Source organism: Scyliorhinus torazame, chromosome 5 (genome assembly GCF_047496885.1).
Source record: "Scyliorhinus torazame isolate Kashiwa2021f chromosome 5, sScyTor2.1, whole genome shotgun sequence".
Taxonomy (NCBI): Eukaryota; Metazoa; Chordata; class Chondrichthyes; order Carcharhiniformes; family Scyliorhinidae; genus Scyliorhinus; species Scyliorhinus torazame.
In genome coordinates this window covers 140338331-140362656 of record NC_092711.1, presented here as the reverse complement: position 1 = coordinate 140362656, position 24326 = coordinate 140338331, and the positions used below count along the sequence as shown (strand labels likewise).

At 50.6% G+C, this 24326-nt stretch overlaps 2 long non-coding RNA genes across 2 annotated transcripts in view; one reads left to right on the top strand and one right to left on the bottom strand.

Moving 5' to 3' along the window:
• Positions 1-7446: 7446 nt before the first annotated feature.
• LOC140421902 (uncharacterized) lies at positions 7447-10151 on the bottom strand. The gene is made up of 2 exons (XR_011947160.1): positions 9853-10151; positions 7447-8435 (listed from the first exon to the last, which is right to left on the bottom strand). It is a non-coding gene; the product is annotated as an uncharacterized lncRNA (long non-coding RNA).
• Positions 10152-10225: 74 nt separating this feature from the next.
• LOC140421904 (uncharacterized) overlaps positions 10226-24326 on the top strand; it is a 35998-nt gene continuing 21897 nt past the window's right edge. The window contains exon 1 of the long non-coding RNA XR_011947161.1: positions 10226-10363. This is a non-coding gene — a long non-coding RNA (uncharacterized lncRNA). The remainder of the gene's footprint in view (positions 10364-24326) is intronic.

The window sequence follows — 24326 nt, the reverse complement described above, 5'->3', positions numbered from 1 at the left end:
CCCCAGCTATAACTCTTGCCCTGCGGTGTATACTTATCCCTTTCCATCATTAACGTAAACGTCACCGAATTGTGGTCACTGTCCCCAAAGTGCTCTCCTACCTCCAAATCCAACACCTGGCCTGGTTCATTACCCAAAACCAAATCCAACGTGTCCTCGCCTCTTGTTGGTCTGTCAACATATTGTTTCAGGAAACCCTCCTGCATACACTGTACAAAAAACGACCCATCTATTGTACTCGAACTATATATTTTCCAGTCAATATTTGGAAAGTTAAAGTCTCCCATAATAACTACCCTGTTACTTTCGCTCATATCCAGAATCATCTTCGCCATCCTTTCCTCTACATCCCTAGAACTATTAGGAGGCCTATAAAAAACTCCCAACAGGGTGACCTCTCCTTTCCTGTTTCTAACTTCAGCCAATACTACCTCGGAAGAGTCCCCATCTAGCATCCTCTCCGCCACCGTAATACTGCTCTTGACTAGCAGCGCCACACCTCCCCCTCTTTTGCCTCCTTCTCTGAGCTTACTAAAACACCTAAACCCCGGAACCTGCAACATCCATTCCTGTCCCTGCTCTATCCATGTCTCCGAAATGGCCACAACATCGAAGTCCCAGGTACCAACCCACGCTGCCAGTTCCCCTACCTTGTTTCGTATACTCCTGGCATTGAAGTAGACACACTTCAAACCACCTACCTGAACGCTGGCCCCCTCCTGCGACGTCAAATCTGTGCTCCTGACCTCTATACTCTCATTCTCCCTTACCCTAAAACTACAATCCAGGTTCCCATGCCCCTGCTGCATTAGTTTAAACCCCCCCAAAGAGCACTAACAAATCTCCCCCCCAGGATATTTGTGCCCCTCAGGTTCAGATGTAGACCATCCTGTCTGTAGAGGTCCCACCTTCCCCAGAAAGAGCCCCAGTTCTCCAAAAATCTGAAACCCTCCCGCCTGCACCATCCCTGTAGCCACGTGTTTAAATGCTCTCTCTCCCTATTCCTCATCTCACTATCACGTGGCACGGGCAACAACCCAGAGATAACAACTCTGTTTGTTCTAGTTCTGAGCTTCCATCCTAGCTCCCTGAAAGCCTGCCTGACATCCTTGTCCCCTTTCCTACCTATGTCGTTGGTGCCAATGTGGACCACGACTTGGGGCTGCTCCCCCTCCCCCCTAAGGACCCGGAAAACACGATCCGAGACATCACGTACCCTTGCACCTGGGAGGCAACATACCAAACGTGAGTCTCTCACGCTCCCACAAAATCTCCTATCTGTGCCCCTGACTATAGAGTCCCCAATTACTAATGCTCTGCTCCTCTCCCCCCTTCCCTTCTGAGCAACAGGGACAGACTCCGTGCCAGAGGCCCGTACCCCATGGCTTACCCCTGGTAAGTCGTCCCCCCCACAAGTATCCAAAGCGGTATACTTGTTTCTCAGGGGAACGACCGCAGGGGATCCCTGCACTGACTGTTTTTTCCCAGTCCCTCTTACAGTTACCCACCTATCTCCAATCTTTGGTGTAACTAATTCCCTGAAGCTGCTATCTATGACCCCTTCTGCCTCCCGAATGATCCGAAGTTCTTCCAACTCCAGCTCCAGTTCCCTAACTCGGTCTTGGAGGAGCTGGAGATGGCAGCACTTCCTGCAGGTAAAATCAGCAGGGACACTAACTGCATCCCTCACCTCAAACATCCTGCAGGAGGAACATTGCACTCCCTTCCCTGCCATTCCTCTAACTTTCTACCAAGATCTGGCTAACAACTAAATTAAATTTTTATAAAAACTAATAATAATATAATAAAAATATGGTACTTACCTCATAGAATCATAGAATCATAGAAGTTTACAGCATGGAAACAGGCCCTTCGGCCCAACCAGTCCATGCCGCCCAGTTTTTTACCATTAAGCTAGTCCCAGATGCCCGCACTTGGCCCATAACCCTCTATACCCATCTTACCCATGTAACCATCTAAATGCTTTTTGAAAGACACAATTGTACCCGCTTCTACTACTACCTCTGGCAGCCCATTCCAGACACTCACTACCCTCTGAGTGAAGAAATTGCCCCTCTGGGCCCTTCTGAATCTCTCCCCTCTCACCTTAAACCTATGCCCTCTAGTTTTAGACTCCCCTACCTTTGGGAAAAGATGTTGACTATCTACCTTATCTATGCCCCTCATTATTTTATAGACCTCTATAAGATCACCCCTAAGCCTCCTACGCTCCAGGGAAAAAAGTCCCAGTCTATCCAGCCTCTCCTTATACCTCAGACCAAAGGGTTTTATTATTAGGTTAGAGGAGGAGGGCGGGTGGGAGACACTACACGTGTAGTGTCTCGGGTTTCCTCTCCACCAGAATTTATTGGGGAGGGTCTTCCCAGACGTCCGCGGGTCGACTTCCTGTTCCCGCCTAAAAAACTAATTTTAAAAAAAAGAAAAATTCTCAGCTCCTGCTGAAATTGACTAACCAGCCAGCTCCACTCCCGCCGAAATCGACTGGCCTGCCCCTGCAAAGAGAAGTGCTTTTAAAGGTTGACTTACCTCCCAGCAACCTCCTTCCGCAATGCTCCCGCTGAAACTGACTAACCAGCTGCTCTCACGCCGCCGAAATCGACTGGCCTGCCCCTGCAAAGAGAAGTGCTTTTAAAGGTTGACTTACCTCCCAGCAACCTCCTTCCGCAATGCTCCCGCTGAAACTGACTAACCAGCTGCTCTCACGCCGCCGAAATCGACTGGCCTGCCCCTGCAAAGAGAAGTGCTTTTAAAGGTTGACTTACCTCCCAGCAACCTCCTTCCGCAATGCTCCCGCTGAAACTGACTAACCAGCTGCTCTCACGCCACCGAAATCGACTGGCCTGCCCCTGCAAAGAGAAGTGCTTTTAAAGGTTGACTTACCTCCCAGCAACCTCCTTCCGCAATGCTCCCGCTGAAACTGACTAACCAGCTGCTCTCACGCCGCCGAAATCGACTGTCAGTTGAAAGGAATACAGGACCGGCATGTTCCTGTGAGGAAGAAAGATAAATACGGCAATTTTCGGGAACCTTGGATGACGAGTGATTTTGTAGGCCTCGTCAAAAAGAAAAAGGAGGCATTTGTCAGGGCTAAAAGGCTGGGAACAGACGAAGCCTGTGTGGCATATAAGGAAAGTAGGAAGGAACTTAAGCAAGGAGTCAGGAGGGCTAGAAGGGGTCACGAAAAGTCATTGGCAAATAGGGTTAAGGAAAATCCCAAGGCTTTTTACACGTACATAAAAAGCAAGAGGGTAGCCAGGGAAAGGGTTGGCCCACTGAAGGATAGGCAAGGGAATCTATGTGTGGAGCCAGAGGAAATGGGCGAGGTACTAAATGAATACTTTGCATCAGTATTCACCAAAGAGAAGGAATTGGTAGATGTTGAGTCTGGAGAAGGGGGTGTAGATAGCCTGGGTCACATTGTGATCCAAAAAGACGAGGTGTTGGGTGTCTTAAAAAATATTAAGGTAGATAAGTCCCCAGGGCCTGATGGGATCTACCCCAGAATACTGAAGGAGGCTGGAGAGGAAATTGCTGAGGCCTTGACAGAAATCTTTGGATCCTCGCTGTCTTCAGGGGATGTCCCGGAGGACTGGAGAATAGCCAATGTTGTTCCTCTGTTTAAGAAGGGTAGCAAGGATAATCCCGGGAACTACAGGCCGGTGAGCCTTACTTCAGTGGTAGGGAAATTACTGGAGAGAATTCTTCGAGACAGGATCTACTCCCATTTGGAAGCAAATGGACGTATTAGTGAGAGGCAGCACGGTTTTGTGAAGGGGAGGTCGTGTCTCACTAACTTGATAGAGTTTTTCGAGGAGGTCACTAAGATGATTGATGCAGGTAGGGCAGTAGATGTTGTCTATATGGACTTCAGTAAGGCCTTTGACAAGGTCCCTCATGGTAGATTAGTACAAAAGGTGAAGTCACACGGGATCAGGGGTGAACTGGCAAGGTGGATACAGAACTGGCTAGGCCATAGAAGGCAGAGGGTAGCAATGGAGGGATGCTTTTCTAATTGGAGGGCTGTGACCAGTGGTGTTCCACAGGGATCAGTGCTGGGACCTTTGCTCTTTGTAGTATATATAAATGATTTGGAGGAAAATGTAACTGGTCTGATTAGTAAGTTTGCAAACGACACAAAGGTTGGTGGAATTGCGGTTAGCGATGAGGACTGTCTGAGGATACAGCAGGATTTAGATTGTCTGGAGACTTGGGCGGAGAGATGGCAGATGGAGTTTAATCCGGACAAATGTGAGGTAATGCATTTTGGAAGGTCTAATGCAGGTAGGGAATATACAGTGAATGGTAGAACCCTCAAGAGTATTGAAAGTCAAAGAAATCTAGGAGTACAGGTCCACAGGTCATTGAAAGGGGCAACACAGGTGGAGAAGGTAGTCAAGAAGGCATACGGCATGCTTGCCTTCATTGGCCGGGGCATTGAGTATAAGAATTGGCAAGTCATGTTGCAGCTGTATAGAACCTTAGTTAGGCCACACTTGGAGTATAGTGTTCAATTCTGGTCGCCACACTACCAGAAGGATGTGGAGGCTTTAGAGAGGGTGCAGAAGAGATTTACCAGAATGTTGCCTGGTATGGAGGGCATAAGCTATGAGGAGCGGTTGAATAAACTCGGTTTGTTCTCACTGGAACGAAGGAGGTTGAGGGGCGACCTGATAGAGGTCTACAAAATTATGAGGGGCAGAGACAGAGTGGATAGTCAGAGGCTTTTCCCCAGGGTAGAGGGGTCAATTACTAGGGGGCATAGGTTTAAGGTGAGAGGGGCAAGGTTTAGAGTAGATGTACGAGGCAAGTTTTTTACGCAGAGGGTAGTGGGTGCCTGGAACTCGCTACCGGAGGAGGTAGTGGAAGCAGGGACGATAGAGACATTTAAGGGGCATCTTGACAAATATATGAATAGGATGGGAATAGAAGGATACGGACCCAGGAAGTGTAGAAGATTGTAGTTTAGTCGGGCAGTATGGTCGGCACGGGCTTGGAGGGCCGAAGGGCCTGTTCCTGTGCTGTACATTTCTTTGTTCTTTGTTCTTTGTTCTTTGAAGGAAATATATGAAACCCTGCCCTCCGTACACCATTTTGTCCCCCACATCTCTTCCGTTTACTGGTTTTCACACCAGCATGGTGGCCCCCACACAGGACCCACAACTGCCCTGAACCCACCAAAACGTCTAGACCTGATCCCAGACAAGTAAAAAAGTACCCGAGTAAGCAGATACCACCCCCTCACCCCTACCCCATCCCCCCAGCACATGTGCACCAGTCCCACCTCAAAAGAACGAAGAAGAAAACCGAGGAGAGCGATGCACAGAGGAACTTATTAACTGTATTAGAATAAACTCCAACCAAACTGATAATACAGGCCCCTACAACCCAGAACAAGAACATTTTAACAGTTTAACTTATTTACAAGTTCCCAGTCCCTTGGTCTCAAAGAAACCTGTCCGCCTCCGCCTGGGGTGTCCAAGATATAGTCCCTTTTACGGAAGGTGATCCACAAGCGGGCCGGAGACAGCACACCGAATCTTAAAGCTCCCTTGTGGAGAACTGCCTTGACTTTATTTGGATTTCTTTATTGTCACGTGTACAATAGGTACAGTGAAAAGTATTTTTCTGCGAGCAGCTCAAACAGATCATTTTTTAATTAAAAAAAAAATTTTATTGAAGGTTTTCATAAAGTATCAATAACAAAATGAGAAAGAAAAAAGAACCCAACAGGGGTAAGTACTAAACACAATCTAAAAAAGCAACCCCCAAACCCCTCCCCCCGTACCTAAATAATAAATTAACATTAACACCCCGACTTAAGACAACAGGTGTATACACCCCCTCAGACCCTCCAGTGTAAATAACATAACAAAAATAAAGTAAACCCCCCCCCCGGCCCCACTCCCCCCCAACCCCCCGGCCCCACCCCCCCGAGCTGCTGCTGCCATTGACCAATTTCTATCGTTCTGCCAGGAAGTCTAAGAACGGTTGCCACCGCCTAAAGAACCCTTGTCCCGACCCTCTCAAGGCGAATTTCACCCTCTCCAATTTAATGAACCCTGCCATATCGCTGATCCAGGATTCCCCGCTTGGGGGCCTCGTATCTTTCCACTGAAGGAGAATCCTTCGCCGGGCTACCAGGGACGCAAAGGCCAGAATACCGGCCTCTTTCGCCTCCTGCACTCCCGGCTCCTCTGCCACCCCAAATATTGCGAGCCCCCAGCCCGGTTTGACCCTGGATCCTACCACCCTCGACACCATCCTCGCTACGCCCTTCCAAAATTCCTCCAGCGCTGGGCATGCCCAGAACATATGGGTGAGATTTGCTGGGCTCCCTGAGCACCTACCACACCTGTCCTCACCCCCAAAGAACCTGCTCATCCTTGTCCCGGTCATGTGTGCCCTGTGCAGCACCTTAAACTGTATGAGGCTGAGCCTCGCACATGAAGAGGAAGAGTTCACCCTCCCTAGGGCATCTGCCCACGTCCCCTCTTCGATCTCCTCTCCCAACTCCTCCTCCCACTTACCTTTCAACTCCACCACCGAGGCCTCCTCCTCCTCCTGCATCACCTGGTAAGTTTCCGAGATCTTCCCCACTCCCACCCACCCCCCCGAGAGCACCCTGTCCTGTACTGTGTGTGGCAGTAGCCGTGGGAATTCCACCACCTGCCGTCTGGCAAACGCCTTTACCTGTAAGTACCTGAAGGTGTTGCACGGGGGAAGCCCGTACTTCTCCTCCAGCTCACCCAAGCTCGCGAACTTCCCGTCCACAAACAGGTCCCCCAACTTTCGTATCCCTGCCCTGTGCCACCCCGAAAACCCTCCACCTGTTCTTCCTGGGGCGAACTGGTGGTTCCCCCGTAATGGGGTCCACGCTGAGGCCCTGACTTCCCCCCTATCGGCAGCACCACCCAAAGCTGCAGACTGGCTCGCTGTCCTGATCTGGAGAAGATTAAGTACGCCATCCGAGGGTCAGAAGAAAGCCTCCTGGATACTTGGGGGAAGTTCGTCAGCTTGTTCCAAAACCTGTTAGAAGCCAACAATGATGAGAGAGAAAGAAAACTAGAAAGAAACGACCAGGAACGCACGAGCAGGGGGGAGGGCGGGGGGGGAAGGAAGAAAAGAGGGAACCAGAGGGAATGAAGGGGACGCCACCAAGGGGGGCAGGCAGAAGACCCCCCCCTCACCCAACCGCAAGGCAGACGCGGCAGAAAACACAAGGGAAAAGAAGGGGAGAGCGTGGAAGGGAGGGGTGGCACCCCCCACCCGTGTGAACTGGAGGGGGGTGTTGGGGCAGGAGGGGCGGCGAAGACAGAGCACTGAGATAGATGGTGACAAAATGTAAATAGACAGGAAAATGTTACATGTACTGCACAATGATGGACACGAAACGCAACTATACAGAATTGAAAATGCCAATAAAAACATGTTTAAATATGTTTTTATTGAGTTTTTTGTGGTGTATAGAACAAGGATAAGCATGGAAAAACAGTAGGAGACAGAGGATAAAGAGACATATTTACACATCGGTCGGGTTCAATTGTTTGCGTACATACATTGTTGTTCTTTATCTTGCCTTATTTACAGTGGTGGTTACAATTTCCTTGATGCGACCATCAATTCACATGAGGCGGAGAGTTGAAGTGAACAGTGGTTTTAATCAGCTGGAACTGTGCCTGCGACTGCTCTGTACTGAGAGCCGCCTGCAGGGCAGCAGATCTATATACCTCCCTCGAGGGGGTGGAGCCAGGGGCGGAGCCCACAAGGGCACCAACATGATACAATGCAATGTAATGTAATACAATGATCCATCGGTGGAGCCCACAAGGACATCAACATAGTACAATGTAATGTAATGTAATACAGTGGTGAATGGTTGCTGTAATGCATTCACCACTTTCACCCGTTAAAAAAATTGAAGTTCAACGGGGGTGAAGTGGTTCACAGGTTGAGTCTGTCTGGCGCCTTGAGTGTTCACTGCGATTGCCTGAGCTCTGGTTTCGCTGCGACACGGGTATTGAACTCGTCGTTGTGGGCACGGGTGTTGAATTCGTCGCTGCAGGCACGGGTGTTGACTCCGGGAGCGTGTCTTCTGGAGTTTCATCCCTGTAGATCGGTGATGGGGGGGGAAGGGGTGTAGGAGGGGTGTGTAGGCCATGCAGGGGCGGGGGCGCTGTTCGGTGTAGGGTGGGGGTAGGTGATGGTCGTAGGGGAACCTGTCGGTGCCAGGTCCCAGTGAGAGACTATCTTGTCGGCCGTCGTGGTCCGCCACATCGGCATACTGGGGGTTGGCGTGAAGGAGCTGGACCCTCTCGACCAGGGGGTCGGACGTATGGCTCCTCACGTGTTTTCGGAGCAGTACAGTCCCCGGTGTCAGCAGCCAGGACGGAAGCGAGACCCCGGAGGTGGATTTCCTAGGGAAAACAAATAGGCGGTCATGACGGGTCTCGTTAGTGGCCTTGCAAAGGAGTAACCTAAAGGAGTGGAGCGTGTCGGGGAGGACCTCCTGCCAGCGGGAAACTGGGAGGCTCCTAGACCGTAGGGCCAGGAGGGCGGCCTTCCAAACTGTCGCTTTCTCCCCCTCCATCTGTCCGTTTCCCCGGGGGTTGTAACTGGTAGTCCTGCTCGAGGCGATGCCCTTACCGAGCAGGTACTGACGCAGTTCGTCGCTTATAAACGAGGAGCCCCAGTCACTGTGGACGTCAGTGGGAAAACCGAACAAGGTGAAGATACTATGCAGGGCTTTAATGACAGAGACCGCGGTCATGTCGGGGCAAGGGATTGCAAAGGGGAAGCGGGAGTTCTCGTCAATGTCATTGAGAAAATACGTGTTGCGGTCGGTAGAGGGGAGGGACCCTTTGAAGTCGATGCTGCGGCGCTCGAAGGGCCGGAATGCCTTCACCAGGTGGGCCTTATCTGGTCAATGGAAGTCGGCTTACACTCCGCGCAGATTTTGCAGTCCCTGGTCATGGTCCTGACCTCCTCAGTGGAGTCGGGCAGGTTACGGGCCTTGATGTAGTGGAGATGCCGGGTGACCCCCGGGTGGCAGAGGTCGTTGTGGATGGCCCGGAGTCGGTCATCTTGCGCGCTGGCGCATGTGCCGTGGGACAGGGCATCTAGGGGCTCATTGAGCTTCCCAGGACGATACACAATATCGTAATTACAGGTGGACAGTTCGATCCTCCACCTCAAGATTTTATCATTCTTGATCTTGCCCCGCTGTGTATTGTTGAACATGAAGGCCACCGACCGTTGGCTGGTGACGAGGGTGAACCTCCTACCAGCGAGGTCGTGCCTCCAGTGCCGCACAGCTTCCACAATGGATTGAGCTATTTTGACTGAGGAGTGTTGAATCTTGGAGGCGTTGATTACATAGATTACATAGAACATACAGTGCAGAAGGAGGCCATTCGGCCCATCGAGTCTGCACCGACCCACATTAATCCCTCACTTCCACCTTATCCCCGCAACCCAATAACCCCTCCCAACCCTTATGGACACTACGGATAATTTAGCATGGCCAATCCACCTAACCTGCACGTCTTTGGACTGTGGGAGGAAACCGGAGCACCCGGAGGAAACCCACGCGGACACGGGGAGAACGTGCAAACTCCGCACAGACAGTGACCCAGCAGGGAATCGAACCTGGGACCCTGGCGCTGTGAAGCCACAGTGCTAATCACTTGTGCTACCGTGCTGCCCCTAAGGGCAACCTCTGACATGTCGCTCTCCACCTGGAAGGGGATGGACTCGTCCACCACGCGCATCATTGCTTTGGCAATATCTGCCTTGATATTGCCAAAGGGGGAGAAAAGAAAGTGTTTGACTCACAGATGTTGGAGACAGGAGGAGGTTTCAGTCTGTGCGAAGCTCAATCTTCACTCAGACAGCGAAGCAGCAGCTTTGCTCATTGTTCAGCTTCCGCATTCAGACAATGGGGAAGCTTTAATTGGCTGGAGGAGAAGAGTCCTTCCTGTCCTCCCGGCCTTCCATTGGTCAATCCCCCGCTGACACACAATGAGGGGCGGAACCCCACGTGGGGGTGAGAGAGACTTTTCCTTCCAACCGCGTTGAGCTGGTGACCAATGGGAAAGGCTGGAAGACCCGGACACACAATGGTCAGTGCGCCGCTTTGTCCCGGTCCCCACCCAATCCGCACATGCGCATCATACCCAAAACATGCGCGCGCGCCTTCAATTCAGACCTTCAGCCCGGCATAGGTCAAAGGGAAGACTTGTCGGACCGGAAGGACTCTGGTCCTCCAGTGAACCAGCGCGCGGGCTTTGTGTGGCTGGATATTGAGCTGCTCACGGACTGAAACTCCCTCCTGCCTCCAGCACCTGTGAGTCAAACACTTTCTTTTCTCCCCCTTTCCATTTCTTTTCTCATTCTGACCTTCAATTGGTCACTTGCAGCAACTGAAGGGAAAGGAAGTGAATCCAGGGAGGGTGCAGACTCTGCAAAGCTTGGCCCAGGTCTCTCTCTCTCTCTTAAAGACTCCCTCAGCTTGACACATTTATTTGTCTGGCTAAAAGGATGCTCTCTTTCCTAATGTTCACAATTTTTTTTTTTTTTAAATAATATTTTATTGAAAATTTTTGGTCAACCAACACAGTACATTGTGCATCCTTTACACAACATTATAAATATACAGATAATAATGACCTTTTTTATTTAAACAAGAACAAAAGAAAACAACAACAAATAAATAAATATTAAATAACAAAAATAAAAACTAGCCCTAATTGGCAACTGCCTTGTCTCAGGCCACACCCCCCCCCCCCCCACCCCCCAAGTCCTGGGCTGCTGCTGCTGCCTTCTTTGTTCTCCCCTATCTATCTTTCCGCAAGATATTCGACGAACGGTTGCCACCGCCTTGTAAACCCTTGAGCCGACCCCCTTAGGACGAACTTAATCCGCTCTAACTTTATGAACCCCGCCATATCATTTATCCAGGTCTCCACCCCCGGGGGCTTGGCTTCTTTCCACATTAGCAATATTCTGCGCCGGGCTACTAGGGACGCAAAGGCCAAAACATCGGCCTCTTTCGCCTCCTGCACTCCCGGCTCTTGTGCAACCCCAAATATAGCCAACCCCCAGCTTGGTTCGACCCGGACTCCTACTACTTTCGAAAGCACCTTTGTCACCCCCATCCAAAACCCCTGTAGTGCCGGGCATGACCAAAACATATGGGTATGATTCGCTGGGCTTCTCGAGCACCTCGCACACCTATCCTCCACCCCAAAAAATTTACTGAGCCGTGTTCCAGTCATATGTGCCCTGTGTAATACCTTAAACTGAATCAGGCTTAGCCTGGCGCACGAGGACGACGAGTTTACCCTGTTTAGGGCATCTGCCCACATCCCCTCCTCAATCTCCTCCCCTAGCTCTTCTTCCCATTTCCCTTTTAGTTCGTCCATCATAGTCTCCCCTTCGTCTCTCAATTCCCTATATATATCCGACACCTTACCGTCCCCCACCCATTTCTTTGAGATGACTCTGTCCTGCACCTCTTGTGTCGGGAGCTGCGGGAATTCCCTCACCTGCTGCCTCGCAAAAGCCCTCAATTGCATGTACCTGAATGCATTCCCTTGGGGCAACCCATATTTCTCGGTCAGCGCTCCCAGACTCGCAAACTTCCCATCCACAAACAGATCTTTCAATTGCGTTATACCTGCTCTTTGCCACATTCCATATCCCCCATCCATTCCCCCCGGGGCAAACCTATGGTTGTTTCTTATCGGGGACCCCCCCAGTGCTCCGGTCTTTCCCCTATGTCGTCTCCACTGTCCCCAAATCTTCAGTGTAGCTACCACCACCGGACTCGTGGTATAGTTCCTTGGTGAGAACGGCAATGGGGCTGTCACCATAGCCTGCAGGCTGGTCCCCCTACAGGACGCCCTCTCTAATCTCTTCCACGCCGCTCCTTCCTCCTCTCCCATCCACTTACTCACCATTGAAATATTAGCGGCCCAATAATACTCACTTAGGCTCGGTAGTGCCAGCCCCCCCCTATCCCTACTACGCTGTAAGAATCCCTTCCTCACTCTCGGAGTCTTCCCGGCCCAAACAAAACCCATAATACTCTTTTCTATCCTTTTGAAAAAAGCCTTCGTGATCACCACCGGGAGACACTGAAACACAAAAAGGAATCTCGGGAGGACCACCATCTTAACTGCCTGCACCCTCCCTGCCATTGACAATGCTACCATGTCCCATCTCTTGAAATCTTCCTCCATCTGTTCCACCAACCGCGTCAAATTTAGCCTGTGCAATGTGCCCCAATTCTTAGCTATCTGGATCCCCAGGTAACGAAAGTCTCTTGTTACCTTCCTCAACGGTAGGTCTTCTATTTCTCTACTCTGCTCCCCTGGATGCACCACAAACAGCTCACTCTTTCCCATGTTCAATTTATACCCTGAAAAATTCCCAAACTCCCCAAGTATCCGCATTATTTCTGGCATCCCCTCCGCTGGATCCGCCACATATAGTAGCAGATCATCCGCATATAAAGATACCCGGTGTTCTTCTCCTCCCCTAAGTATTCCCCTCCATCCCTTGGAACCTCTCAGCGCTATCGCCAGGGGCTCAATCGCCAGTGCAAACAGTAATGGGGACAGAGGACATCCCTGCCTTGTCCCTCTGTGGAGCCGAAAATATGCCGATCCCCGTCCATTCGTGACCACACTCGCCACTGGGGCCCTATACAACAGCTGCACCCATCTAACATACCCCTCTCCGAACCCAAATCTCCTCAACACCTCCCACAGATAATCCCACTCCACTCTATCAAATGCTTTCTCGGCATCCATCGCCACTACTATCTCCGTTTCACCCTCTGGTGGGGCCATCATCATTACGCCTAACAACCTCCGTATGTTCGTGTTCAGCTGTCTCCCCTTCACAAACCCAGTTTGGTCTTCATGAACCACCCCCGGGACACATTCCTCTATTCTCATTGCCATTACCTTGGCCAAGACCTTGGCATCTACATTGAGGAGGGAGATTGGTCTGTAGGACCCGCATTGTAGCGGATCCTTTTCCTTCTTTAAAAGAAGCGATATCGTTGCTTCTGACATAGTCGGGGGCAGTTGTCCCCTTTCCTTTGCCTCGTTGAAGGTCCTCGTCAGTAGCGGGGCGAGCAAGTCCAAATATTTTCTGTAAAATTCAACTGGGAATCCGTCCGGTCCCGGGGCCTTTCCCGTCTGCATGTTCCTAATTCCTTTCACCACTTCTTCTACCGTGATCTGTGCTCCCAATCCCATCCTTTCCTGCTCTTCCACCTTGGGAATTTCCAGCCGATCCAAAAACTCCATCATTCTCTCCCTCCCATCCGGGGGTTGAGCTTCATACAATTTTTTATAAAATGTCTTGAACACTTCATTCACTCTCTCCGCTCCCCGCTCCGTCTCTCCATCTTCGTCTCTCACCCCCCCTATTTCCCTCGCTGCTCCCCTTTTCCTCAATCGGTGTGCCAGCAATCTGCTCGCCTTCTCTCCATATTCATACTGTACACCCTGCGCCTTCCTCCATTGTGCCTCTGCAGTGCCTGTGGTCAGCAAGTCAAATTCCACATGCAGCCTTTGCCTTTCCCTATACAGTCCCTCCTCCGGTGCTTCCGCATACTGTCTGTCCACCCTCAAAAGTTCTTGCAACAACCGCTCCCGTTCCTTACTCTCCTGCTTCCCTTTATGTGTCCTTATTGATATCAGCTCCCCCCTAACCACCGCCTTCAACGCCTCCCAGACCACTCCCACCTGAACCTCCCCATTGTCATTGAGTTCCAAGTACTTTTCAATGCATCCCCTCACCCTTAAGCACACCCCCTCATCCGCCATTAGTCCCATATCCATTCTCCAGGGTGGACGCCCTCTTGTTTCCTCCCCTATCTCCAAGTCTACCCAGTGTGGGGCATGATCCGAAATGGCTATAGCCGTATATTCCGTTCCCCTCACCCTCGGGATCAATGCCCTACCCAACACAAAAAAGTCTATGCGTGGATAGACTTTATGGACATAGGAGAAAAACGAGAACTCCTTACTCCTAGGTCTACTGAATCTCCACGGGTCCACCCCTCCCATCTGCTCCATAAAATCCTTAAGCACCTTGGCTGCTGCCGGCCTCCTACCAGTCCTGGACTTCGACCTATCCAGCCTTGGTTCCAACACCGTGTTAAAGTCTCCCCCCATTATCAGCTTTCCGGTCTCTAGGTCTGGGATGCGTCCTAGCATTCGCCTCATAAAATTGGCATCGTCCCAATTCGGGGCATACACGTTTACCAACACCACCATCTCTCCCTGTAATTTGCCACTCACCATCACGTATCTGCCCCCGTTATCCGCCACTATAGTCTTTGCCTCGAACATTACCCGCTTCCCCACTAATATAGCCACCCCCCTGTTTTTCGCATCCAGCCCCGAATGGAACACCTGCCCTACCCATCCTTTGCGCAACCTAACCTGATCTATCAGTTTCAGGTGCGTTTCCTGTAACATGACCACATCTGCTTTAAGTTTCTTAAGGTGTGCGAGTACTCGTGCCCTCTTTATCGGCCCGTTAAGCCCCCTCACGTTCCACGTGATCAGCCGAGTTGGGGGGCTTCCCCCCCCCCCCCCCCTTGCCGGTTAGCCATCATCTTTTTCCAGCTTCTCGCCCAGTTCCCACGCGGCTGTATTTCTCCCAGATGGTGCCCCCCCGCCCATCCTTTCCCGCACCCACTCCCCCCTTTCCCCAGCAGCAGCAACCCAGTAATTCCCCCCTCCCCCCCCCCCCCCGCTAGACCCCCCGCTAGCGTAATTACTCCCCCCATGTTGCTCCCAGAAGTCAGCAAACTCTGGCTGACCTCGGCTTCCCCCCGTGATCACGGCTCGCCCCGTGCGGTGCCCCCTCCTTCCTGCTTCTCTATTCCCGCCATAATTATCATAGCGCGGGAACCAAGCCCGCGCCTCTCCCTCGGCCCCGCCTCCCATGGCCAACGCCCCATCTCCTCTCCCTCCCCACCTCCCCCCATCACCACCTGTGGGAGAAAGAAAAGTTACCATACCGCAGGATTAATCATACAATACAATCCCTCTTCGCCCCCCCCCCCCCCCACTCGTCCCACCACTTTGTCCAAACGTTCATTTTCGTAGTCCAATCATTCCAATTTTTCTTCTACAATAAAAGTCCACGCTTCATCCGCCGTCTCAAAGTAGTGGTGCCTCCCTTGATATGTGACCCACAGTCTTGCCGGTTGCAGCATTCCAAACTTTATCTTTTTTTTGTGAAGTACCGCTTTGGCCCGATTAAAGCTCGCCCTCCTTCTCGCCACCTCCGCACTCCAATCTTGATAGACGCGGATCACCGCGTTCTCCCATTTACTACACCGAGTTTTCTTCGCCCATCTAAGGACCATTTCTCTATCCTTAAAACGGAGAAATCTCACCACTATGGCTCTGGGAGCTTCTCCTGCTCTCGGTCCTCGCACCATAACTCGGTATGCTCCCTCCACCTCCAACGGACCCGTCGGGGCCTCCACTCCCATTAACGAGTGCAGCATCGTGCTCACATATGCCCCGACGTCCGCCCCCTCCACACCTTCAGGAAGGCCAAGAATCCTCAAGTTGTTCCTCCTTGCGTTATTTTCCAGTGCCTCCAACCTCTCCACAGATCGTTTCTGGTGTGCCTCCTGTATCTCCGACTTCACCACCAGGCCCTGTATATCGTTTTCATTCTCAGCTGCTTTCGCCTTCACGACCCGAAGCTCCTGCTCCTGGGTCTTTTGTTCCTCTTTCAGCCCTTCAATCGCCTGTAATATCGGGGCCAACAACTCTTTCTTCATTTCCTTTTTTATCTCCTCCACGCAGCGTTTCAAAAACTCTTGTTGTTCAGGGCCCCATATGAAACTGCCACCTTCCGACGCCATCTTGGTTTCTGCTTGCCTTCCTTGCCGTTGTTCCAAAGGATCCGCTGCAATCCGGCCACTTTCCTCTCCTTTTTCCATCCGTGTCCAGGGGGAACACCCTTCTGGTTTACCGCACGGTGTTTTCAGCCGTTAAAATTGCCGTTGGGGCTCCTATCAAGAGCCCAAAAGTCCGTTTCACAGGGAGCTGCCGAAACGTGCGACTCAGCTGGTCATCGCCGCACCCGGAAGTCCTAATGTTCACAATTAAAGGGCTGGTTTCCCCAGGAGGTGGCTGACATTTATGGGGACAGTAAATTAATATTGGATTGGATTCATTTTATTGTCATGTGTACCGAGGTACAGTGATAAGTATTGTTCTGTGTGCAGTCCAGCAGATCATTCCATACATGAAAAAACATACATAAATACACAATGTAAATACATCGGCACAGGCAATGGGTGAGCATATGGAGTGTAGTACTGCAGTAGAGAAGATATGTGTGAGGAATTGAACAAAAGAGCATGGTGTTAGAATGGGATAAGTAGCTATAAGTGGTTAGGCAAAGTTAGGAGCAGATCCTAATACAGGAGAATAGAGGCATAGGGTAGCAGACCTTAGGCTGGAGAAAATGGGTAGCAGTCTGGAATTGCCTGTAACTGGGATTTCGCAAAGCATGAAGAGGGGGATGGGCAGCCACTGGGACCATTTCTTTGTTGCAGGGGATACTGGGAGAAAGGGGCCTCAAGGTTAAGGAATGTGAGATGAAACTATTGGGGTCAGTAATTGCAAAGCTCCCCTTATATGGCTAGGCCAAGGAATGTGGGAAAACCGATGAAAACCTTACATTTGCCATTGTTACCTTAGAACATAGAACAATACAGCGCAGTATAGGCCCTTCGGCCCACGATGTTGCACCGAAACAAAAGCCATCCAACCTACACTATGCCATTATCATCCATATGTTTATCCAATAAACTTTTAAATGCCCTCAATGTTGGCGAGTTCACCACTGTAGCAGGTAGGGCATTCCACGGCCTCACTACTCTTTGCGTAAAGAACCTACCTCTGACCTCTGTCCTATATCTATTACCCCTCAGTTTAAAGTTATGTCCCCTCGTGCCAGCCATATCCATCCGCGGGAGAAGGCTCTCACTGTCCACCCTATCCAACCCCCTGATCATTTTGTATGCCTCTATTAAGTCTCCTCTTAACCTTCTTCTCTCCAACGAAAACAACCTCAAGTCCATCAGCCTTTCCTCATAAGATTTTCCCTCCATACCAGGCAACATCCTGGTAAATCTCCTCTGCAACCGCTCCAAAGCCTCCACGTCCTTCCTATAATGCGGTGACCAGAACTGTACGCAATACTCCAAATGCGGCCGTACCAGAGTTCTGTACAGCTGCAACATGACCTCCCGACTCCGAAACTCAATCCCTCTACCAATAAAGGCCAACACTCCATAGGCCTTCTTCACAACCCTATCAACCTGGGTGGCAACTTTCAGGGATCTATGTACATGGACACCTAGATCCCTCTGCTCATCCACACTTTCAAGAACTTTACCATTAGCCAAATATTCCGCATTCCTGTTATTCCTTCCAAAGTGAATCACCTCACACTTCTCTACATTAAACTCCATTTGCCACCTCTCGGCCCAGCTCTGCAGCTTATCTATATCCCTCTGTAATCTGCTACATCCTTCCACACTATCGACAACACCACCGACTTTAGTATCGTCTGCAAATTTACTCACCCTTCTGCGCCTTCCTCTAGGTCATTGATAAAAATGACAAACAGCAACGGCCCCAGAACAGATCCTTGTGGTACTCCACTTGTGACTGTACTCCATTCTGAACATTTCCCATCAACCACCACCCTCTGTCTTCTTTCAGCTAGCCAATTTCTGATCCACATCTCTAAATCACCCTCAATCCCCAGCCTCCGTATTTTTTGCAATAGCCTACCGTGGGGAACCTTATCAAACGCTTTGCTGAAATCCATATACACCACATCAACTGCTCTCCCCTCGTCTACCTGTTCAGTCACCTTCTCAAAGAACTCAATAAGGTTTGTGAGGCATGACCTACCCTTCACAAAGCCATGCTGACTATCCCTGATCATATTATTCCTATCTAGATGATTATAAATCTTGTCTCTTATAATCCCCTCCAAGACTTTACCCACTACAGACGTGAGGCTCACCGGCCTATGGTTGCCGGGGTTGTCTCTGCTCCCCTTTTTGAACAAAGGGACCACATTTGCTGTCCTCCAGTCCTCTGGCACTATTCCTGTAGCCAATGATGACATAAAAATCAAAGCCAAAGGTCCAGCAATCTCTTCCCTGGCCTCCCATAGAATCCTAGGATAAATCCCATCAGGTCCCGGGGACTTATCTATTTTCAGCCTGTCCAGAATTGCCAACACCTCTTCCCTACGTACCTCAATGCCATCTATTCTATTAGCCTGGGGCTCAGCATTCTCCTCCACAACATTATCTTTTTCCTGAGTGAATACTGACGAAAAATATTCATTTAATATCTCGCCTATCTCTTCAGACTCCACACACAATTTCCCATCCCTGTCCTTGACTGGTCCTACTCTTTCCCTAGTCATTCGCTTATTCCTGACATACCTATAGAAAGCTTTTGGGTTTTCCTTGATCCTTCCTGCCAAATACTTCTCATGTCCCCTCCTTGCTCGTCTTAGCTCTCTCTTTAGATCCTTCCTCGCTACCTTGTAACTATCCATTGCCCCAACCGAAACTTCACACTTCATCTTCACATAGGCCTCCTTCTTCCTCTTAACAAGAGATTCCACTTCCTTGGTAAACCACGGTTCCCTCGCTCGACGCCTTCCTCCCTGTCTGACCGGTACATACTTATCAAGAACACGCAGTAGCTGATCCTTGAACAAGCCCCACTTATCCAGTGTGCCCAACACTTGCAGCCTACTTCTCCACCTTATCCCCCCCAAGTCACGTCTAATGGCATCATAATTGCCCTTCCCCCAGCTATAACTCTTGCCCTGCGGTGTATACTTATCCCTTTCCATCATTAACGTAAACGTCACCGAATTGTGGTCACTGTCCCCAAAGTGCTCTCCTACCTCCAAATCCAACACCTGGCCTGGTTCATTACCCAAAACCAAATCCAACGTGGCCTCGCCTCTTGTTGGCCTGTCAACATATTGTTTCAGGAAACCCTCCTGCACACACTGTACAAAAAACGACCCATCTATTGTACTCGAACTATATCTTTTCCAGTCAATATTTGGAAAGTTAAAATCTCCCATAATAACTACCCTGTTACTTTCGCTCATATCCAGAATCATCTTCGCCATCCTTTCCTCTACATCCCTAGAACTATTAGGAGGCCTATAAAAAACTCCCAACAGGGTGACCTCTCCTTTCCTGTTTCTAACTTCAGCCCATACTACCTCGGCAGAAGAGTCCCCATCTAGCATCCTCTCCGCCACCGTAATACTGCTCTTGACTAGCAGCGCCACACCTCCCCCTCTTTTGCCTCCTTCTCTGAGCTTACTAAAACACCTAAACCCCGGAACCTGCAACATCCATTCCTGTCCCTGCTCTATCCATGTCTCCGAAATGGCCACAACATCGAAGTCCCAGGTACCAACCCACGCTGCCAGTTCCCCTACCTTGTTTCGTATACTCCTGGCATTGAAGTAGACACACTTCAAACCACCTACCTGAACACTGGCCCCCTCCTGCGATGTCAAATCTGTGCTCCTGACCTCTATACTCTCATTCTCCCTTACCCTAAAACTACAATCCAGGTTCCCATGCCCCTGCTGCATTAGTTTAAACCCCCCCAAAGAGCACTAACAAATCTCCCCCCCAGGATATTTGTGCCCCTCAGGTTCAGATGTAGACCATCCTGTCTGTAGAGGTCCCACCTTCCCCAGAAAGAGCCCCAGTTATCCAAAAATCTGAATCCCTCCCGCCTGCACCATCCCTGTAGCCACGTGTTTAAATGCTCTCTCTCCTTATTCCTCATCTCACTATCACGTGGCACGGGCAACAACCCAGAGATAACAACTCTGTTTGTTCTAGTTCTGAGCTTCCATCCTAGCTCCCTGAAAGCCTGCCTGACATCCTTGTCCCCTTTCCTACCTATGTCGTTGGTGCCAATGTGGACCACGACTTGGGGCTGCTCCCCCTCCCCCCTAAGGACCCGGAAAACACGATCCGAGACATCACGTACCCTTGCACCTGGGAGGCAACATACCAAACGTGAGTCTCTCACGCTCCCACAAAATCTCCTATCTGTGCCCCTGACTATAGAGTCCCCAATTACTAATGCTCTGCTCCTCTTCCCCCCTTCCCTTCTGAGCAACAGGGACAGACTCCGTGCCAGAGGCCCGTACCCCATGGCTTACCCCTGGTAAGTCGTCCCCCCCACAAGTATCCAAAGCGGTATACTTGTTTCTCAGGGGAACGACCGCAGGGGATCCCTGCACTGACTGTTTTTTCCCAGTCCCTCTTACAGTTACCCACCTATCTCCAATCTTTGGTGTAACTAATTCCCTGAAGCTGCTATCTATGACCCCTTCTGCCTCCCGAATGATCCGAAGTTCTTCCAACTCCAGCTCCAGTTCCCTAACTCGGTCTTGGAGGAGCTGGAGATGGCAGCACTTCCTGCAGGTAAAATCAGCAGGGACACTAACTGCATCCCTCACCTCGAACATCCTGCAGGAGGAACATTGCACTCCCTTCCCTGCCATTCCTCTAACTTTCTACCAAGATCTGGCTAAAAAATAATAATAATATAATAAAATATGGTACTTACCTCAGACCAATGGGTTTTATTATTAGGTTAGAGGAGGAGGGCGGGTGGGAGACACTACACGTGTAGTGTCTCGGGTTTCCTCTCCACCAGAATTTATTGGGGAGGGTCTTCCCAGACGTCCGCGGGTCGACTTCCTGTTCCCACCTAAAAAACTAATTTAAAATAAAAAAAAATAAAAAAAATTCTCAGCTCCTGCTGAAATTGACTAACCAGCCAGCTGTTCTCAAGCCGCCGAAATCGACTGGCCTGCCCCTGCAAAGACAAGTGCTTTTAAAGGTTGACTTACCTCCCAGCAACCTCCTTCCGCAATGCTCCCGCTGAAACTGACTCACCACTCACCAGCTGTTCTCCCGCCGAAATCGACTGGCCTGCCCCTGCAAAGACAAGTGCTTTTAAAGGTTGACTTACCTCCCAGCAACCTCCTTCCGCAATGCTCCCGCTGAAACTGACTCACCACTCACCAGCTGTTCTCACGCCGCCGAAATCGACTGGCCTGCCCCTGCAAAGACAAGTGCTTTTAAAGGTTGACTTACCTCCCAGCAACCTCCTTCCGCAATGCTCCCGCTGAAACTGACTCACCACTCACCAGCTGTTCTCCCGCCGAAATCGACGGGACCTTATTTGGTCGTGTGTGTGCGTAACTTGATGCTACATTGATGTTATGAAACAAGATGCTTTGTGTCTTTGTTCTCACTTGCTCTGGAAATCTCATGAACTCTGGTGTGGTGTCCTGCTGTTATCAGAGAAAGTCAGGCTTGCAAGCTGTTTAGAATAAAATAGATTTTACCTACAATCCGACTTGGTCTATTTACTGAGACCAGACTGAGGGAAACCCCCAAAATCATCATGTGAAGAGCTTCAGACCTGCAAGAGAACATAAAAGAGAAAGGTTAGAGATAATAATCTTTATTGTCACAAGTCGGCTTACATTATCACCGCAATGAAGTTACTGTGAAAAGCCCCTAGTCGCCACATTCTGGCGCCTGTTCGGGGAGGCTGGTACGGGAATTATTGTTAGAATTAACTTTTAAAAGGTTAGTAAGCTTATAAGAGGATCTGTGGAGAGAGCTTGCACAGGGTCGTCACACTCTGGCGCCATCTTGCTATGGAGAGATATAATATCAGACAGAGATATGTGTTTGTTGTGTTGGGTGCTCTGGATCCGTGGAACACATACAGGCCACCAACACTTAAAATAGTACAACACTATTTTATTAAGTTAGAAACTGTTGAACATACTTTCACTGTGGGTTAACACAATGTTAGATTAAATTAAAGACCTATGCCTGTCCTAACCAGTCGATGCACTCAGCACACGGTGAAGATCTGTGCTGTAAGCTCTGTCCTTCTGAGAAGCTGCATCCCGAATGAGCGGGAACTCTGATGCCCTCTGTCTACATAGTGAGTGTGCTCTAACTGGTGATTGGCTGCGGTGTTGTGTGTGTTGATTGGTCTTGCTGTGTGTCCATCAGTGTGTGTGTCTGCACCATGATATACTGGTGTATATTATGACATCCCCCTTTTTATAAAGAAATGTATGTGTGTGGCAATAAATAATGTGTGGTGAGAATGTTCCGAACTACGTGTGGGGTGCGAAGACATATTTACTGGACTAGGTACACGAGAACTTAAGCTATTTACATGGGAAGGTGCCTGGTGCAGAGAAGCAGTTTGCAACAAGAGTAACGAGATCAACACTATATACAAACCAGGGAAACGATCAAACAAAGCAACGAGACAATTGAGAGAGTCCATAATTTCGAAAAAGTTCATAAATTTAGTCTCTGAGGTGGGCGACAAATTCTGGTTGACCGCCTCAAGGGTGGGTCGAGAGCCGCCGGTTCAGGAGCGGGCTTGACTGCGTCAAAGTCAGGGGGAGGCAGAGTGACAGGGAGCTCTGCATAGTCCATGGCAGGATCACGTGGCGAGTGTGGAACGAGACGAAGGACGCGTCGATTGCGGCGCAGAATAGAGCCATCCTGTAGATGAACCAGGAACGAGTGGGGGGAGGGGGGCACCTGCAGAAGGACAACAGCAGTTGCAGACCAGCCACCATCTGGAAGATGGACGCGGACGTTGTCATCTGGAGCCAGAGCAGGGAGATCAGCTGCACGGGAGTCATGAGTTGCCTTGTGCTGTGCACGAGACAGCTGCATCCGGCGAAGGACCAGAAAGTGGTCGAGGTCTGGGACATGGATGGACGGCACCGTCGTCCTCAGGGTGCGACCCATGAGTAACTGGGCTGGCGACAGGCCAGTGGACAGTGGAGCGGAGCGATAGGCCAGCAAGGAAAGGTAGAAATCGGACTCAGCATCGGCAGGCTTGCATAGGAGCCGTTTGACTATATGTACTCCCTTCTCCGCTTTGCCGTTGGATTGAGGGTACAGGGGACGGTATGTCACATGGGGAAAATTGTACCGCCTGGCAAAGTTGGACCATTCTTGGCTGGCGAAGCAGGGCCATTGTCCGACATAACCGTGAGCGGGATGCCGTGTTGAGCAAAGGTTTCTTTACATGCACGAATGACTGCAGACGAGTTGAGGTCGTGCAACCGTATCACTTCCGGGCAATTTGAAAAGCAGTCCACGATCAGGACATAGTTTCTACCCAGCGCGTGGAACAGATTGATGCCCACCTTGGTCCATGGTGATGTGACCAACTCATGGGGCTGCAGGGTCTTGCTTGGTTGGGCTGGCTGGAAGCGCTGACAAGTGGGACAGTTGAGCACTGTGTTGGCTATGTCCTCATTAATGCCGGGCCAGTACACTGCCTCTCGTGCCTGTCGGTGGCACTTTTCCACGCCAAGGTGGCCCTCGTGTAGTTGTTCCAGGACAAGCTGGCGCATGCTATGTGGGATGACAATGTGGTCCAGTTTTAGAAGAACCCCGTCTACTCCCGCCAGACCATCTCTGACATTATAGAATTGAGGGCATTGGCATTTGAGCCACCCGTCCGTTAGGTGGCTCATGACACGCTGTAGCAAGGGGTCAGCCGCCGTCTCGCGGCGAATTTGGACGAGGCGATCATCCGTGGCAGGTAGATTGGAGGCCGCGAATGCCACATGGGCGTCAACCTGGCAGACATATCCCGCTGGGTCACATGGAGTGTTGACTACCCTGGAGAGAGCGTCAGCAATGTTGAGGTCTTTGCCTGGGGTGTACACCAGCTGGAAGTCGTATCGCCGGAGCTTGAGAAGAATACGCTGGAGGCGAGGCGTCATGTCGTTCAAGTCTTTCTGTATTATATTGACCAGCGGGCGATGGTCGGTCTCGACGGTGAATTGAGGAAGTCCATACACATAATCATGAAACCTAACCACCCCGGTCAGAAGGCTCAGGCACTCCTTTTCTACCTGCGTGTAGAGCTGCTCCGTGGGGGTCATCGCACGTGACGCATATGCAACGGGGGCCCATGATGAGGCCTCATCACATTGAAGGAGCACTGCCCCAGTGCCGGATTGACTGGCATCGGTCGAAATCTTGGTCTCCTTTGCTGGATCAAAGAAAGCTAAGACCGGGGCTGTGGTCAGTTTTGTCTTGAGTTCTCTCCATTCGCGCTCGTGGGCAGGGAGCCATTGGAAGTCTGTCGTCTTCCTGACCAGGTTCCTGAGAG